Below are 16,598 nucleotides of genomic sequence, written 5' to 3'. Positions count from 1 at the left end.
TGCATAAAAACTTGTCTGCGGATGCTCGTGGCAGTGGTACTCATAGTGGTTAAAAAGTGGAAACAACATGTCTGTTGATGAGCGCGTAAATAAAATGTGGTCTGTCCACACAATGGAACGTTACTCAATGAAATACTGACACGTGCTGCTGGTGAAGGAACCATGACGCTAAGTGAAAGAAGACAACGAAGACAGACACGAAAGACCACATATTATGTGCATCCATTTATACGAAGTGTCCAGAATAGACAGATTTATAGAGATAGAAAGTGAGTTAGTGGTTGCTGAGGGCTGAAGGGCGAAAGGAAGAAGTGGGAGTTGACTGCTAATGAGTATAGGGTTTCTTCGGGAAGGACAGAAGTGTTCTAAAATGAAATTGTGGTGATGGTTCCCCCATTGCATATAAATATACTAAGCACCATTGATAAATGGGAATATACGAAAAACCACTGGATTGCATCGTAAATGGGTGGGTGGTTTTATGGTATGTGAATTTTATCTCAGTAAAGCTTGTTAAAAAACAGTAATTCAACCTGCTAGTATTCTAATTAGCCAATAAAGTTTAACTTGACTGTATTCACCTTTTTTAAAACCAGGATTGCTTCCTCTTGCAACCTAAAGTCACCTAACTTTATCTGTTGTTTTCAGTGGATAACTTGGTATTTATAGCTATGCTATTCCATGGTTTGTGCTAAAAATCGCAGCTGGTCTATTTTGGGGGTGATAGTGGGAGGACCAGTGGTAGCCTTTCTATAGGTCTCTACTGAACATAAAAGGCAAATATTTTTCAAATGAACTCATTGCTCATACATTAGCAAAAGGAATGCCGTATTGGCTCCCAGGTATAATTGACTTTGACTCTGATGATCAAGATAGTTGTTTTTCATTATGTCCTCCTCAAATGGGAGGGAATTACTAAATCCACCCTCTTTCCCCCTGCTTGTTACTGGTGCAGGATGAGCAGTAAGATCTATTGTGAATCAACTCTTCTCTAACATTTTACTAAATTCCTACCTCCCAAGAGTCTTCAGGTTTTCCTGCTGAGGAGAGGCTGCTGCTTTTCCTGTGTGGGGGGAGGTGACAGATCCTACACCTGGAAGTAGTAACCGCAGCAGGTTGACAAGATTTGGGGAAACAGTTGCGCTTAAGTTAGATAAACAGTTTTATAGGCCAGCAGAGAATTTGTATCAGAAACTCGCTTGTTACAGTTATGTATATATACAAAGCCTTCTGTAGCAAAGCACTGTTTTACCATTGGCCTCCCTGCTAGGTTCCCCTCAGGACAGCCCAGAGACCTATAATTGTATTTTTCATCTGAGACCACACCTCTCATTTGTAATCATTGGTTTTGGAAACAACAGGCCTGGAAGTGAACAGGAAACTTGAAAAAGACTCTGGCGGCAGAAGGGCAGAAGACCGTAAACAGCCCGAGAGATCAGTTCTGTCTTTAAGAATAAGCGGGCATTGGTGTCATCATTTTCATCCTATAAAAACCAGCTCCTCTTGCTTTTTGACTTCAAAGTAAAATCTGCCCCCCCTCCCCCCCAGTTTGGGCCCTCAGGGTGTTTCCTGATTCCTGAGGGGGTTATAAGGCGATCAGAGGCTTATTTACAATAACATACCTTCATTAGTTGCTGGAATGGCAACAATTTTGTTTCCTATCTAATTTTTATTGTGACCTGCTTTTATGTGGTGATGTGTCTTTTCTATTTCTGACTTATCTAATAGCCTGTTTACCATGAAAAGCTGCTGAGGGTAAACCCCTAGTTAGCATTACCGACGTGTGTAAAGGACACGGTGTTTAAATTTATGTATATGTCCTGACATTACAGCAGCAACTATTAATGAGTGTGCTGGTAACTGGTTATATGGAGAAAAGATCTGGAAGGCTCCATTGTCCTGAGAACGGGTCCGGGTTTAATAACTTTATCCCCCAGAAAATTCAGAACCCTTCCTACTAATGTGTATTTGCATATTCTCTGCCTCATTCTGCAGCAAAGGCTCGGGATGGGCTCACAATAGACTTGTCAGCAGTATAAGCAGAAAAGCAGAATGAGGACAAAGAAGAAAGCAAAGCGTAGTTGTGAGCCGTACGGGTTAATGTGGTCGGTACGACCAACTATGAAATTTGGATCTGGGCTTCTTGGCAGGCAGGGCCAAGTGGGATGTGTGGTTAATCACACATGTGGCTCCAAGTCACTTTTGCTTTGTACCTTCTTGAGGACTGTGGCCTAAAGTTCCTTTCCTGCTTCTTTTGAGGGCAGGAAAGACCACAGTTGGGAGAAAGAGAAGGAAGTAAACACAGTTATCTGAAACACTAACTGTTCTGCTTGCCTCTTAGCCGTTCCCTTGCCTACCACGTTACAGGAACAGCCGCAGTGGCGGTGGTGTGACACGCCTCCTGTGGGCTCGGCCACCTCGTCCACCTCGTTGGGACTTGTGTCCTCCCTGCCAAGCCCTCCCTGTCCCTGAGCAGAGCAGCGAGGCTCAGGGAGGCAGTGGACACTGGGTCTTTTGGACTCGACAGTCCAAGCTGTCCCTGCCCTTCCAGTCCACTTCCTTTCGACCATTAGCTCTCACCTTGTTCTGGGCTGTGAAACCTGCTAACCAGTCTTGTTCGACTCTACCTGTTTGGTGAGCCCGCTGGTCCCCCACTGAGGGTTTGGTTTCCTGCATTGGCTTGTGACAGCTCATTCCAGGGCTCCCAGTCCGTTTTCATTCCCTCCCTTGTAGCTTTGGGGGCACTGCTTTAAGGTTGGCCTCTTGCTGTCTTTTTCCCTTTCTCATTTAGAAAGATGAGCACATCAAGTGTTAGTAATTATAAAAAGCCGGGAGCCGAGGATCCCCTGTTCTCTCCGTGGTTGTTAACAACCACACTAAATGCCACCTCCCATCTGTCCTTCCTAGTTGATTATTTCCTCCCCTCTTCCCCCCATAAGGCTTTGAGCTGCCTTCACACAAGTAACCACCTGTTCTCTGCTTGCAGTCCGTGACTCGTTGTAACCAAATTTGCTTGGACCGTATGAGAAGGGAGAATAAACACATTAAGGGACTCTTCTTCCTTTGAATGAAACAGACACATTAGTATGTGGGCTTTGACATCTGAATTGATGTCTTTTTTGCTCACTTGGAGGTATCTAGAAGTTCAGGGATTAAACATTTTGGAGATTGCTACTACCAGTCTAATTAACTGCTTGTTCACAATCTTCCCTCCGTTTCTACACTATTAGTAGGTGGACAGCTTCTCTCTTCCCCCTTAGTTATTAAAATATAGACAGAACAGTGCAGGGGTAGGGGGAATGGGCTGTTGTCTTAACTTTACTCATCACCTCTAAAAGAACTGATATAGAATTTCAACTGATATAAAATTTTTTTTTTTAAATCACACTGCTCTTTTATTCAATGGAACATCCCCCTTTAACGCAGTGTTGAATCATACACCGAAAAAAAAAAAGCCCAGAGAAATTTCTGCAGATAAACCAGTGAGGAGAACGCGCGTTATACATTCTTGTCAACATAATCACTCCACGAAGAGGGAAGGGAAGAAAAAAGCAGAACGAAAAACAAGGGGCTCGAACCCCTAGACACTGCAAAACATTCAGACGTTTGGGATTAAAATAAAATTTGAAAGGAAACCTTCCAGGAAGGAGAAGAATAAATGGAATCTGAGGCAGCTCAGGTGCTCAAGGAGCACCGAAAGGACTCTCCAGGATGGCAGACAAGCCTGAAGTGGCTTAGGTGGCCCCACCTATCACTGGCAGGGGTGCCAGGATGGGTTTCGGCCCCGGACCTGGAAATTAACCCACTACCCTAGAAAGGTGGCAAAGACAAAATGTTACACTACAAAAAAACAAAAAACAAAAATCAACAACTCTGGGGTGGTCATTGCAACCTTGAAAATCTTAGAACCAAAGGCCCTTCTCCCCCCACAAACAGACTGGAGATTACCTGTGAGAGAGCGGAAGTACCCAGTGAACACTGAACAGTAGCACAGCAGCCGCATTCCTTCTCTGTCTGGGGCATTTTTCCCACTGCAGATATTCATGAATGACTTTCTAATCCTAGACCTGTGTATGTGCAGAACAAAATCCAAATAAACTCAAGACTATTAGTGTTTCAGAGATCTTACATGTAGTGTATGCTTAGCAAGTGTCAGAGTAAACTGCTCACACACACACACACTGTATATTGGTTAAGTTTAGTTCCTAAACAGATACCTTCCATGCATAAACGCTGCCTGGTGTTTGTTTAAATGGAGGTTGCTTTGGAAAGCATTCCAGCCTTTTCGGTGAGATTGCCTGTGAATGGACCATTTTGTTGCAGACCTGCAGTAGACATATCCAAAAGTTAAACTGATAGCAAGGGACACATTTCTCAGTTCATCTGAGTGTTGCTATGGAAGTTATTTCATTAACTTGAAAGACAACTGAATCTGTCACATAGGATTGGAGGTCCTAAATAAGTAGGCCAGTCACATTATTTTCAAGAAGCTGCCCCTTCATTCAAACGAATTTACTCAGTGCCGATTAAATGCTGACACCCTGCCAGGCCACCAGATACGGTTGCTGGCTCAGCAGAGGACCATGCTGGCCAGTTTAAAACTGGCCACACTAGTCAAGGGTGGTTTCTGACATATTGGGGCAAGATGTTGAATCAGAAAACTACAGCTAACTCTCAAGTAAGAACTCTCCAAAAACCCAGTTAGGGACTTCTAGAAAAAGTGAAAGCAGAAATGAGAGCGATAATAGTAAACATCAGGGCTTAGCAGACAAATGAGGACACAAACTAAGCAAAGAAGTTACAACATTGCTATCAAGATGCTGGCTGGCCACATCACTTAAACCCTGTCATTTATCACAGTAATGTCCACATGCTATAAAATTGCCCTTAGAAAGCAGGGTTCCTGGCCCCTCCAGGGGGATAGAGCCTGGTTGGACTCTGCCATTTCGGCATGAGGTCATGCCAGGTTGTATTCTCGACTGGCTGGGAGGGGACAGACTGAAAAAACCTCTCACTGTTGCCTCCTCCCCAGTCTGGAGAAGAGATTGCCTTGACCCCCTCTGAAATTGGTTCAGCAGCAGCCTTTTCCAGCCAGTGTGGTGTTTGTGTTTATGGAGGTTAGGACTACAGCCCTGACCCATCCTGTTGTTGCCATGGAAACTCCTCGACGTCTAAAAAATTGTAATTTCCTAAAAATGTTGTTAGAAAATGCTTTTTCAGGGCCACCCTCCACATTTGAAAATGTGACTTTTTGCTTGAGGGGCATTTTGGAGAGCATTGTAAAAAAGCAGTAGACCAAAGTAAGGAGCAGGTCTACAAATCTGAGACCCAGATGTGCTGATTGGGCAAACGCCCAGCTTGTGTGTGCAGAGCATCCAAATCTCCAACTTGCACTCTCTTGTTTTCATGGCTTATCTGCTCTGTTGACATTTTGTTTGAGAATAAAAAGAAATTTACTGCTAATATCTCTGACTTAATACTCACATTCCGCAGAAATGTTTCTTATATCACTTTCAGTTGTTTCCGCAGTGCATTCTCTGAGTATTTCTGTGAAAATTAGCGTGTTTCATTATTTTACTTTTCTTTCTTCCACGGGCCATGCATGAACTTGGCCCTGCCGATCATAGCTCCACACACCATTATATTTCTCTCACCCTTGTCTCTCCAATTTCTTGAATGAGTGAACATCGGTGTGTCCTGCCTCTCCCCTCCTTCCTCCCTGCAGCCTGACTTCCGTTCTCCTGAGCTTCTCTCTGATGATGCCCTTCTGACCAGCTACTGGGTTGCTAGGACTGGGGGCAATCTAGTTCTAACTGCCTGACAGAGGAGACCAGGGCCGGGGAGTTCCGTGGTGACTGTTCACTGTCAAACAAGAAGGTGGTGCCAGTGCCAGACTGAAGCCCAGGGGTCCTCTCCTTCGGCAGAGCTCTTTCTGCCATAGTGCCTCCCCCCACTTTTTTCCTCCTCAGCTCATTTTTCTGTCCTCCCTTTTCTAGCATCTCCTTCTGAGTTTCAGATGATACCTTATCCTGGTGCTCCTTCTACCTTTGCCTCAGTTTTTCTGTTTCTTTGCCAGCTCTTTATTCCTTCTCAGGGTTTTTTGCCTGGAGTGTGGTCTTTGGCCTTCATTTTCCTGTCTCTTGTCTCTGAGGCAGCTTGTCTGTTTTCAGGGTTTGGGTTGTCTCCTCCATGCGAAAGACACCCAGTGCTCTCTCTAAGCTTCAGAAGTGGAGCTCCTGTCAGGGTTCCAGGGAATGCTGCCTCTCAGGTCTTCTTTCAAGTTTTCAGCCTGAGATACACTGTGGAGGAGTAGCTATACCTGTAGGGTTCTGCGGGGCCGTAATCTCGGTCACTTGCCCAGCATGTGCCTCGGGGTGAGTTACTTCATTCTCTAAGCCTCCTTCCTCATCTGGAATGGAGATGATAGTAGCAGTTCTTTGGAGAGTTTACTGAGGAGTGAGAGATGTCCATATGGCACAGAGGGCTGCCCTATGTGCCTGGCACATGGTAAACAATCAAATACTAGCCCTTTTTATATCTCTGAAACTGAAGTTAAACTGGTCTTCTCCTTCCAGCAGGAAAGCCGGTTATCTGCCCAGCTTCCCTGCCCATCAGTGTCATTGCTACCGCCTGTCTTGGGACTTTTGCACCATTTTGGACTTACCCATCCCTTTCAAATCCTGTAGTGGTCAGCTGCCAAGTTTTATTGACATTTCCTCTGAAATGTCTCTTGAATTTCTGTGTTCTATTCCACTTAACCCTGCAGCTTTTGAAACCAGTTTCCTGGGACTGATTGTTTTCAGTCTAACTTTTGGACCCCTTCTTAAAACAATTTTCTCTGCATATTACCTCATAATTCATTCATTGAGAGACACATTTGGTGAGTGATGCATTGAGAGCCTACTCTGCTAGGTAGATGTCCTGCTACATTCTAACTCATGTTTATGTCTTCAGCACTTATTGAGGATTGAGGCAAATAAATTTAATGCAGTGTGACAAATACTATGACCATTATGTGTTCTAAAATTAAAAAAAGTTTGCAGGAGCCCAACAGAGGGAATGGTAATAATTCTATCTTCAGGTGAAGGGAAGATTCCCAGAAGAGAGCATTTAATAAGGGGCTAGAAAGTCAAGTACAAGTTTTTGAGTAGAGGAGAAGAGAAGCCTCCGTATACACAGAGGGAAAAGCAGAAACCACATGTAGAACAAAGTTCCTCCAAGTACATGGTGTCACTGGGATACAATTCAAGGGGTACAAAACTGTGTCCTTTGGGCCAAATTCTGCCTGCTGCCTGTTTTGTCTGTACAAAATTTATATACCATAAAGTTTACTTTTTAGCACTCCAGAAAGAAACTTTGTACCCACCAGCAGTCACTCCCCATTGCCTGTGGTCCTACCCCCGGCCCTAGACAACCACCAGTCAACTTTATTTCTTGATAAATTGCCTGTTGGGGCATTTTCTGTAGATGGAATCATATAGTGTATGTGACTTTTATGACTGGCTTCTTTCACTTAACATAATGCATTTGAGATTCACGCATGTTGTAGCACGTCTTAGTTTTTTCATTCCTTTTTATTCCTGAAGAGTATTTCATTGGGTGGCCATACCATATTTTGCTTATTCATTCACCACTCTGATGCCTGTTTTTGTAAGTAGTGTTTTTTTTTTTTTTTTTTTTGTAAATAAAGTTTATTGGAATATAGCCATATCCATTCATTTATATATTGTCTGTGACTGCTGTCTTACTGTCTTACAGTTGAGCGGTGTGACAAAGCCTGAAAGATTTATGATCTGGCCATTTGCAGAGAAAGCTTGTCAATCACTGGATTAGAGGATGGGGACAGTGATGGGGACAGTGGGAGCTGGTGTGGGCTGTGGTTTGAAAGTGGAAGATGAGGGGCAGCTGGGTGGTTCAGTCGGTTAAGCATCTGCCTTCAACTCAGGTCATGATCCCAGGGTTCTGGGATCAAGTCCCACATCATGCTCCCTGCTCAGGGTAGAGTCTGCTTCTTTTTCTACCCCTCTCCTCTGCTTGTGCGCGTGCGCTCTCTCGCTCTCTCTCAAATAAAAATCTTTTAAAAAAGTGAAAGATGAGTGGAAAGGCTGCATGAGTGAGGGTTTGGACTAACCCTGTATCTCTTCAACTTTGTGTGGTATGTGAATCCTCTGCTTTAGAATCCCTTAGAGATGCTTAAGTGCAGATTCCCGAACCTCACCTATGACCTTTGCCAGTGAGGTGAATCCATTGCCACACATCTTTTTTTCCTAGTTCCACCTGAACTTCTCTCTGAGCTCAGTCTGTGCTGAACCCTTCCGTGATCCTTTACCCTCCTCCCTCTCTCTCTCTTCTAAAGATTGCTCTGAATCCCTCCACTACCCCACCCCTGCCACGAGTCTGTACCTCCTCAGAGTATGGGATTATGTATTTTCTTGTATTATTTGGGGCTGAATCACGTGTGTTAATGTTGCACACCCAGCTGGTATGTGGACTCCTTAGGGGCAGGAACCAAGTCTTGGACCTATTTTGCATTGTACTTATTGGGTTCTTGAGTGAGACTAAGGATGTTATTTAAAGTATCACTGTAAGTCTTTTTAAGCTACTCCCCTTTTATTTTTAAAAATTATTTGATTTATTTTAGAGAGAGATTGAATGAAAGAGAGGGCAGAGAGAAAGGGGCAGACAATCTCCAGCAGACTCCCTGCTGGGTTAGTAGCTGGATACGGGGCTGGATCCCATGACCCCAAGATCATGACCTGAGCTGAGATCAAGAGTCGGACACTTAACCTACTGAGCTGCCCACGTGCCCCATGCTACTCCTCTTTTGCACAGTGTGCCTTTATTTGATTTGCATTATGTCCATGGACTTGTTGTTTTGTCCTCAGGTCCCTCTTAACCAACTATAGCTAAGCGGGTATCCTTCTTTTTGTATTACAGCATTGATTTCTTTTTCCTGAGTGAGCTTCATTCTGCAATTTACTCTCAAGTATCCAGGGCTCTGTGTCAGTCTTTGCCCAGTTCATTTCTGAGTTTTTGTTACATTTTTCTTTACTCCGAGATTTTAGTCATCTGCTAGTAAACTAGTTGGTCCTTGTCTTCAGCTGTGTAAAAAGCTACAAATGGTTTTTGACTCCATGCTGCTCCCTTGGGTAGCTCATACAATCTGAGCCAGGTTTGCAGTTAGACCCTTACGAATGATCTGTCCTCATGATGTAGGACGATGATTCCCAGCCAGTTCTTAACATTGCTAGAATTAATTAACCTTGATTCCACCTGTGGAGAGAGAGCATTTTACTCTACCCTGTACGGTTAAATACCTAATAACGTGATTTTTTTTTTATCCTGTTTTTTTGCTCAGTGAGCACTTAAAATATCCCTGCCTGTATAGTAATTTGTTCCCTGTTTAATGTGGCTTTTTCCTTTGTTTACTCTGGACTCAAGTCTTTGTAGCTTGTTTTCTAAGTCAGCTCAAAAGCTGCTGGTCATTGGATTTGGCAGCCTTTTCAAGCTTTACCCACCAGAACCCTACAGGAAGTTGTGTGTCGGCCAGAAGAGTCTGTTTATTTAGAGCATGGTGTCCAGCAGAAGCAATCCATTTATGAGGGTCTGTTCTTAAAGACGCAGGAACCCGAATCCGTGTTTGGAAGACCTGCTTCTTCGATTTCCATTGCAAATGTGCGTATGCTCTGTCCTTTCCTTTCCAGATTGCCAGCGCACCTCAGCCAAACTGGTAGTAATTGACATAGTCCTTCCTCTGAGCAACTTGGTCTTATCTGAAAGGCTAAAGCATCAATGCCCAGAAACTAGATAGCTCTTTTAACCTCTGAAGAATGGGATTGAAAAAGATTATTTTTAATAAATTGGCTTTTATAAGTTTATTGATCACCATTCTTAAATATTCTGATGGGATTTTGCTCTGAATGCCCTCTTGATTTAGAGTGCTAAAACTCAGTTGAAATGGCTACGCTTTTGACTCCTGGGAATGGTTCCTTGCCCATAGTCATTTTGTATTGTCTGAGTCTAGTCCAAGACATCCTGCAATACTGTTTTATATTAATGGCATTTCTCACCTAAACTACAGAGTCCTTTGGCTGAATCTAGAATTTTTACATCCTTTGGGGGAAGAGAGGCACATTGCAGGCACATCTTCTGAAGATGGAAAGACTAGATTAGATGTTACTGGGTCTAATAATGAGCCAAAGAGAGTCAGGCATAGGATCTGGTATCGCTGCAATAGCCTTATTTTTGCCTGAAGCCCAAATTCCACATTGTGCACATGAAAGTTTAATTTCTCTTTTGATACGTGTGTACACTCACCTGATTCTGAATCTGCTACAGCAAGTTGGTGATGTAACTGTAGGTTTTATGTGCCTCGCACTGGGCACATGGGTAGGTACTCAATATCTGTGCGCTGATTTAAGTGGAAGCCACATTCATTATCGTAAGAGGTGAGTACTTGGCAAATATGGCCTCACTCCTACTGATGTGAGCACATGTGCCAGGTGCCTTGGGAGAGAGGAAAAAAGAGCTATGGCCACTGCCAAGAAGACTGAGAAATGGAAGGCGGACAGAAAATGGGAGATCATATTTCTTAGCTGTAGCCGTGCTGTGGGGTAGGTGGGTGATCTTTTAGTGCTCTAAAGTTGGATCATTCTGTGAGGCGGTTGTTGTATTGAGATTTCTACCTCCAAAAAGCTACTTAGAGAGCATTGGTTTGCTTGAGGTCGTTGGTAAATTTAACATTTAAGAAGTTAAAAACAATACTTGACTCATTTCTCTCCTTCTCCTCTCAACCTCCAGTAGAAAGACATGCAGGTAGTGCTTTCCTTGGGAATCAGTAGTTTCTGAAGATACGGGAAAAAGCTCAAGTCCAAGGGAGCTAAAGGTCTGTTTGGACATGCACATGCATGCTTTGGTATGAGATTTATGGGCATTTAGGGTGTCTCCTTGGCTTGCCACTTTGAATCTCAAATTTGAGGGCCTTTCAAAATCAAAGGTGATTGAAGAATTTAATTCCTTTTTTTTTTCTTAAGATTTTATTTATTTATTTGACAGAGAGATCACAAGTAGCCAGAGAGACAGGCAGAGAGAGAGGGAGAAGCAGGCCCCCTGCTGAGCAGAGATCCTGATTAGGGGCTCGATCCCAGTGATGAAGTTCCAGAACCTAAGTCAGGTTCCTTCTACCGCCATCTCCTTCGGTTTTTTTTTATGGAGGGGAGGGTGACGTTAGGGCTTGAGGAACTGAGTTATGTATCTTTGGAAATTGGGCTATTGATAAGGCAACTTCTTTGTTGTAAATCTCAAGGACATTTGTAAACCAAGAGAGACTCCTGCCTTGCAGGACTGTGATCTCTGCAAGATAACCATTTGCTCTTCTTTTAGGGCAGTCAGGGGTGCCTGTGAAATGTCACACATATTACCAAGGGGAGTAGGAGAGAGGGGGTGCAAGGTGCCAGCCCCTGCTCTGTTCTCAGCCAGCCTCCTGCTCCCTCATCACCAGGACCTTGAGACCACGACTAGAGGCAGAGGTTTAACCCACTGAGCCACTCAGGCACCCCAAGAATTTAATTTATAATGATTAGTCAGGCTTGGGCACAGTTGCTTTTGTCATCTGGCCCTGGAGGACTTATGGGGGCCATTTGCTCTCCCTTATATTCTGAAACACCCCCCACCATGATTTTTATCTTCTGCCATTAGCCATAGGGCTCTGCCTGTTCCCTACCATTAGTTCTTTCTGTGGATCCCAGAACCCCTTAGAAACTTTAATGCTGGCCCTTTATTGCTTTTTGTATGTTAGTGCATGTGTTGCTGCTTTGTTTCCTGCTTTCATTGTGGTTGAAGATTCCACTCCTTTTCTCCCTTTATCATTGCTGTTAAGATAGTAAGAATGTAAATGAAATGGTAATACTGCCATTGTGAACAAGTCTTTCTCTGAAAAGATTTTTTGTTCGATTTTAATGCTGTAAATATCTAATTCCCAGTGTTTTAATTGGAAGCTGTTCAAATTTCCCAAATCATAAAATCTTTCAGAGCCTCCTCCAAGTTACTTTTTCTTGATTCCATTCTCCTCCTTTTTTCATTAAAAAGAAAGAAAAAAGGGGGAAAAAAAACAGCTTATTTTCAAATACGGAAATGATCTCTGTTTGTTAGAGACCAGAGTGATCTGGACCCCTGACTTGCTCTGAGTTTTTTTGTTGTGTTTTGGAGCTGTGTACAGGGGTAATACTCAGTCCTGTTTTTGCTGTGTGTTTTTATATACATTTCCAACACTTTCCCTGGCACGGTCCTATGACTGTGTATATGTCCTACATGTGTTTCCTATTTTTTATGACTCATACTTACGGTACTCATAAAGATTTATCCTTTATCTTGGCTCTGAGTAATGAGTCCACTTGCACATTTCCAGCAGAGATGTGGGTTGGGACTCTTGTATTTAATCTTGCAGGGGAGGCCTCTTGAAGGCCTGGTGCAGGAAGCATGACCTATTCAGCTGAAGGTACTGCTCACTTCTCCTCGAGGGAGCAGTCAGCTCAGTTTTTGTGGATTTATTAATTTGTATTTTCCCAGTTTTCCTTTCTCTTTGCCCCCTTTAGCCTTTCTGCTGCTTATAGTGAGACCTCCAGAACACGACTAATGGAACAAAGGCTCCTTTTCCTTGTTGGTAACCGTGTTAAAGGGTTTGGTGGAGAAGAGATGGAAATGAAATGAAGCTGAAATGAGATCTGTATTACATGTGGTAACAGACACCCAGGGGGGGTCTTCTTGGGTTCAAATAAACATTCAGACTCAAGAGACTGTCACAGGGCACAGGTGGCTTTAGCCTGCTTAAAAGGATACAGGATAGGAACCGTAGCTTGTAGCAGGCAGCATGGCATTCCTCTTTTTTAGATGCCTTGTGGCTGCCTACACATCAGCTTGTGTAGCCACCCAGAGCTCTCCAGTTGATGGCTCAAATGACAAGAGACCTACATGGGGGTGTGTGTGTATGTGTGTGTGTCTTGCCCTGGTTTAGAAACTTTATACCTCCCAGGAGCTAGTAGGCAGCTATGCTCATAGGAATAATTTCCATGGTGCCCATGAAGGAAATGCTCGATTTGTAAGAGTCACTTGCTCTCAGAGAAGCCCCCAGATCTCTCCTCCTAGGCCGTATTTTTAATCTTTCCAATCCTAGTATAATTTTCCAGTTAAGGATAATTTCTCACCATAAGGAACTTGCCTTTTATTGTAGTTGACAATATGGGGGTTACAGAGTTAAGAAAGTTAACAGAAGACCCAAATTCTCACGGAAAGGAGGGATACATTTTGCTTATTCTCAGTCCGCACCTGTGATAGGCTAAAGAATGCCTCTCAAAGATGTGCCCACATCCTGTTCCCCAAGATCTTCCTCTCTGAATGGTTTATAGAGCAAGTATTTGCAAATGTGGCTGATTGAAGGATTTGGAGGTGAGAAGATTCTCCTGGATTATCCCGGTAGCCTCTCAATGCAATCACATGTGTCCCTATAGGACAGATTTGACTTACAGAAGGGGAGACGGCCACATGACTGTGGAGGCCAAGACAGGAGCGATGGGACCATAAGCCAAGAAATAACAACAGCTGTGAGAGGCTGGAAGAGGCCAGGACAGAATGGTGTTCTTGAGATGCTGGAGGAAGCACAGCTCTGCCGACACCTTCATTTGGGCTCAGTGATCTGATTTGGCCCAGAGTGGTCTTGGATGTCTGGCCTCCAGGACTGTGAGAGAATACATTTCTGTTGTTTTAAGCCATCAAGTTTTTAGTAGTTTGTTACAGCAACCACAAATTGCCGATACTCTTCCTGTGTCTCATTAGCTTGGAAGACTGTCTTGAGTTGGATGTAGTTTCCCTGACCCCTTGTTGTTCGCTGCTACACTGAACAGACATTGTAAAAGACAGTCACTCATTTGCCAAGGCCAAAAACTTTGGCGTTATCCATGACCTCCTAAGTTTTCTCAGATGTCACATCCAGTCTTGTTTGTTTTACTGTAAAAACAAATTCTGAATCTGCCTCTGCTTGACAGCCCCCCCCCCCCAACACCAGTCCCCACCACCACCTCCAGGAGACTGTAGAGCCACCATCACAACTTTGTTTGAGACGCAGTGAACTCCCCAGATCCTTTAGAGGACAGGGTCCACTGGAGCTAGAGTGCCTGTGTTGGACGCTTCACTATGCTATTTATGAGCTGTGTGGCTCTGGGCAGGTTTTTAAATAACAGTATCTGCTTCATAGATACCATGACAATAAAATGGCTAAACTGTGACAAGTGCTTTGAACAGTGCTTGGGCTTTAAGAAGCACTCAGTGAGTGTTAGCTGCTGTCATTATTAACTAATAAGATCTATTCTCCACATAGCAGCCTCAGTCAGCCTTTTAAAACTAAAGTCTGCTAGCAAAACTCGCTAATAACTCCCTGCAGTGGCTTCCCATGACACTTAGAATACAGTCCCCAGCCCGCACTACAGTGGTCACACCCTCTCCCACCTTCATACCTATCTCAGTGGGCGCACTTGTTGGCCCTGATGTTCTCCAGAGGCTCCCAGCACACTCCTGCCTCCCGTCCTCTGCTTGCAGCACTTCTCCCTCCCTCCATCCAGTCCCTGTCCAGCTGTTACCTCTGCAGAGAGGCCTTCACTGACTACCTCATTTAAAATAGCCATTCTCACCCCTGCTGTCTCCAAATCTGGTTTTACTCTTTTAAAATAACTCCTATCATCTGATAAAATAGCACCTGATATTTATGTTTAGACGTGCTTATTATCTGTCCCTTCCACTAGAATATCCATGAGATGTCTTACTTTGTGCACTGAGATCGCCAGGAATTAGAACATGCCCAGCATATAGTAAGCACTCAATAAATATATGTGAAATAAATGCTTGAATGAACAAGTGCATGTGGTGATTTTAACAGTTTAGTTGTATTCAATAAACTGTTAGCCATTTTTTATTTGGGAATTCTATTTTGGAAATAGTTATATTTTCTGGAAAATCTGGTTATTCATATTAGTATGTTTGGCTCAGTCATAAAGTAATTCAGATTTCAAGGTGTGGAAACAGAATACTGAATTATACTAGATCAGGATCTTTTTTATTCAAACTTGACCAAATCTGTAGAACCATAAGAGTCTCAGTTTCTTCATTTGTCAATGAAAAGAGGTTGGGCAGAATAAGATCTCATATTCCTTTCACCTCAGTGTTTTGGGTTTCTTTTCTCCTCTTCTTTTTTTTTTTTTTTTTTTAAGTCTGCATTGAGAGTTAAGGTTACATTTTTAAATACAGTTAGTCCACTCCTCCAGACTGAAAGTACAGACTTTAGTACAAAATACCAATTGAAATGTAGAATAAAAGTGTTTCTGGAATTGTTAAACTAGAAAATATCTTTAAAGAAACCCTCACCATCCAGTAGAAACCTCCTAATAACTCAAATGTAAACTAAGAGTATCTTATACCTTCTTATATGTGTGGGTTTTTTTTTTTTCTTTTTTAAAAAGAGAACCTGGATTAAGTAGGATTTACAGATCTGGGACAAATCTGGCCTCAAAATATGTGGGAAGATGCTTTTGAGTTTCACCTCTTAGATCTTTTTGCCTCGTATAATAGAAATTTCATGATTTTCTAAACAGTTCTACTGTTTTATCCAGACAGAGTACACACAAAGAATCTCCCCCTCTCTTTTATTTAATGAAGTACAGAAGACGAGAGAAACCAGTCATTTCAGTCTGCCTGAGCGAAGGCCCCTCCTCACATAATTAGACCCAGGCAGCTGGACAGTTATCGGCAGCAGCCTTCGTAGACGCCGTACAAAGCATTGTGGGAGCGAGGAAGGCAGGAGCTCATGGAGCTCGTGCTTGGATGTGCAGCACAGGGCAGAGAACAACACCTGTAAACAGAAAGGACATAGACATAGAAACATATTATTGCCCTAAACACGCATGATGAAAACGTAACCAAATAGACTTAATCAAGTACAGCTGGGCCGAGATAAACACATAAGTGCTAACGAATCAGGCATGTTGGAAGGATGTGGGGCCGGGGGAGGCGTGTTGCTGGAGTAATTGGAGTCAGGTGTGTTAGCCTGGAAACGTTTTTTGGAGGTGAGAATTTGGAGAGGTTTGAAATAGGGATGTGGTTTGGCTAAGGTCTAGAGGGAGAATTTTCCACGACTAGGGGAGGAGGCTGGTAAATAAAATAGAGCTGAGCTGAAATACGTTGAGGACAGCAAGTACCTTGGCAGCTGTGAAAGCTTGTGGCTGATAGCCTTGCCTGTTGGTGTTTAGGGTGGGAGAATGGGCTCAGCTGTGTACTCCGGTCTTCAAAGCTAGATGAACGGATGTAATCTTTATCACTGGAAGAGGCGATTTAGATTGACCTCTAAAGATAAAATGTTCGTCCCAACCTCCCAGCCACAGATTGGAGAAAACCTCTAGCTTTACCTCACAATCTGGTGACTTCAGCTGCCTGGGAAGACTTAATGGCTTTACCACTTTCTGGGTTCCCTTTTCTCTGGAGGCATATTCCGGATGGAAAGTCAGGTGACCGAGTTTCTGTTACGCAATTTGGGGAGTCACCTGTGAGTAGATGAG

The 16,598-nt window shown here is 43.4% G+C and overlaps 1 protein-coding gene and 1 long non-coding RNA gene across 5 annotated transcripts in view; one reads left to right on the top strand and one right to left on the bottom strand.

Annotated features, from left to right (window-relative positions):
- TGFBR3 (transforming growth factor beta receptor 3) overlaps nucleotides 1-16,598 on the top strand; it is a 197,851-nt gene that overhangs the window by 85,108 nt on the left and 96,145 nt on the right. The gene's annotated exons all lie outside the window — the stretch shown is intronic.
- LOC131810382 (uncharacterized) overlaps nucleotides 15,703-16,598 on the bottom strand; it is a 44,114-nt gene continuing 43,218 nt past the window's right edge. Inside the window, exons 2-3 of the long non-coding RNA XR_009345562.1 lie at nucleotides 16,449-16,583; nucleotides 15,703-15,895 (exon numbers count right to left, since the gene is read on the bottom strand). This is a non-coding gene — a long non-coding RNA (uncharacterized LOC131810382). The remainder of the gene's footprint in view (nucleotides 15,896-16,448; nucleotides 16,584-16,598) is intronic.

The sequence above is a fragment of the Mustela lutreola genome, chromosome 10, assembly GCF_030435805.1.
Source record: "Mustela lutreola isolate mMusLut2 chromosome 10, mMusLut2.pri, whole genome shotgun sequence".
Lineage (NCBI taxonomy): Eukaryota > Metazoa > Chordata > Mammalia > Carnivora > Mustelidae > Mustela > Mustela lutreola.
This window is presented reverse-complemented; position numbering and strand designations above follow the sequence as displayed.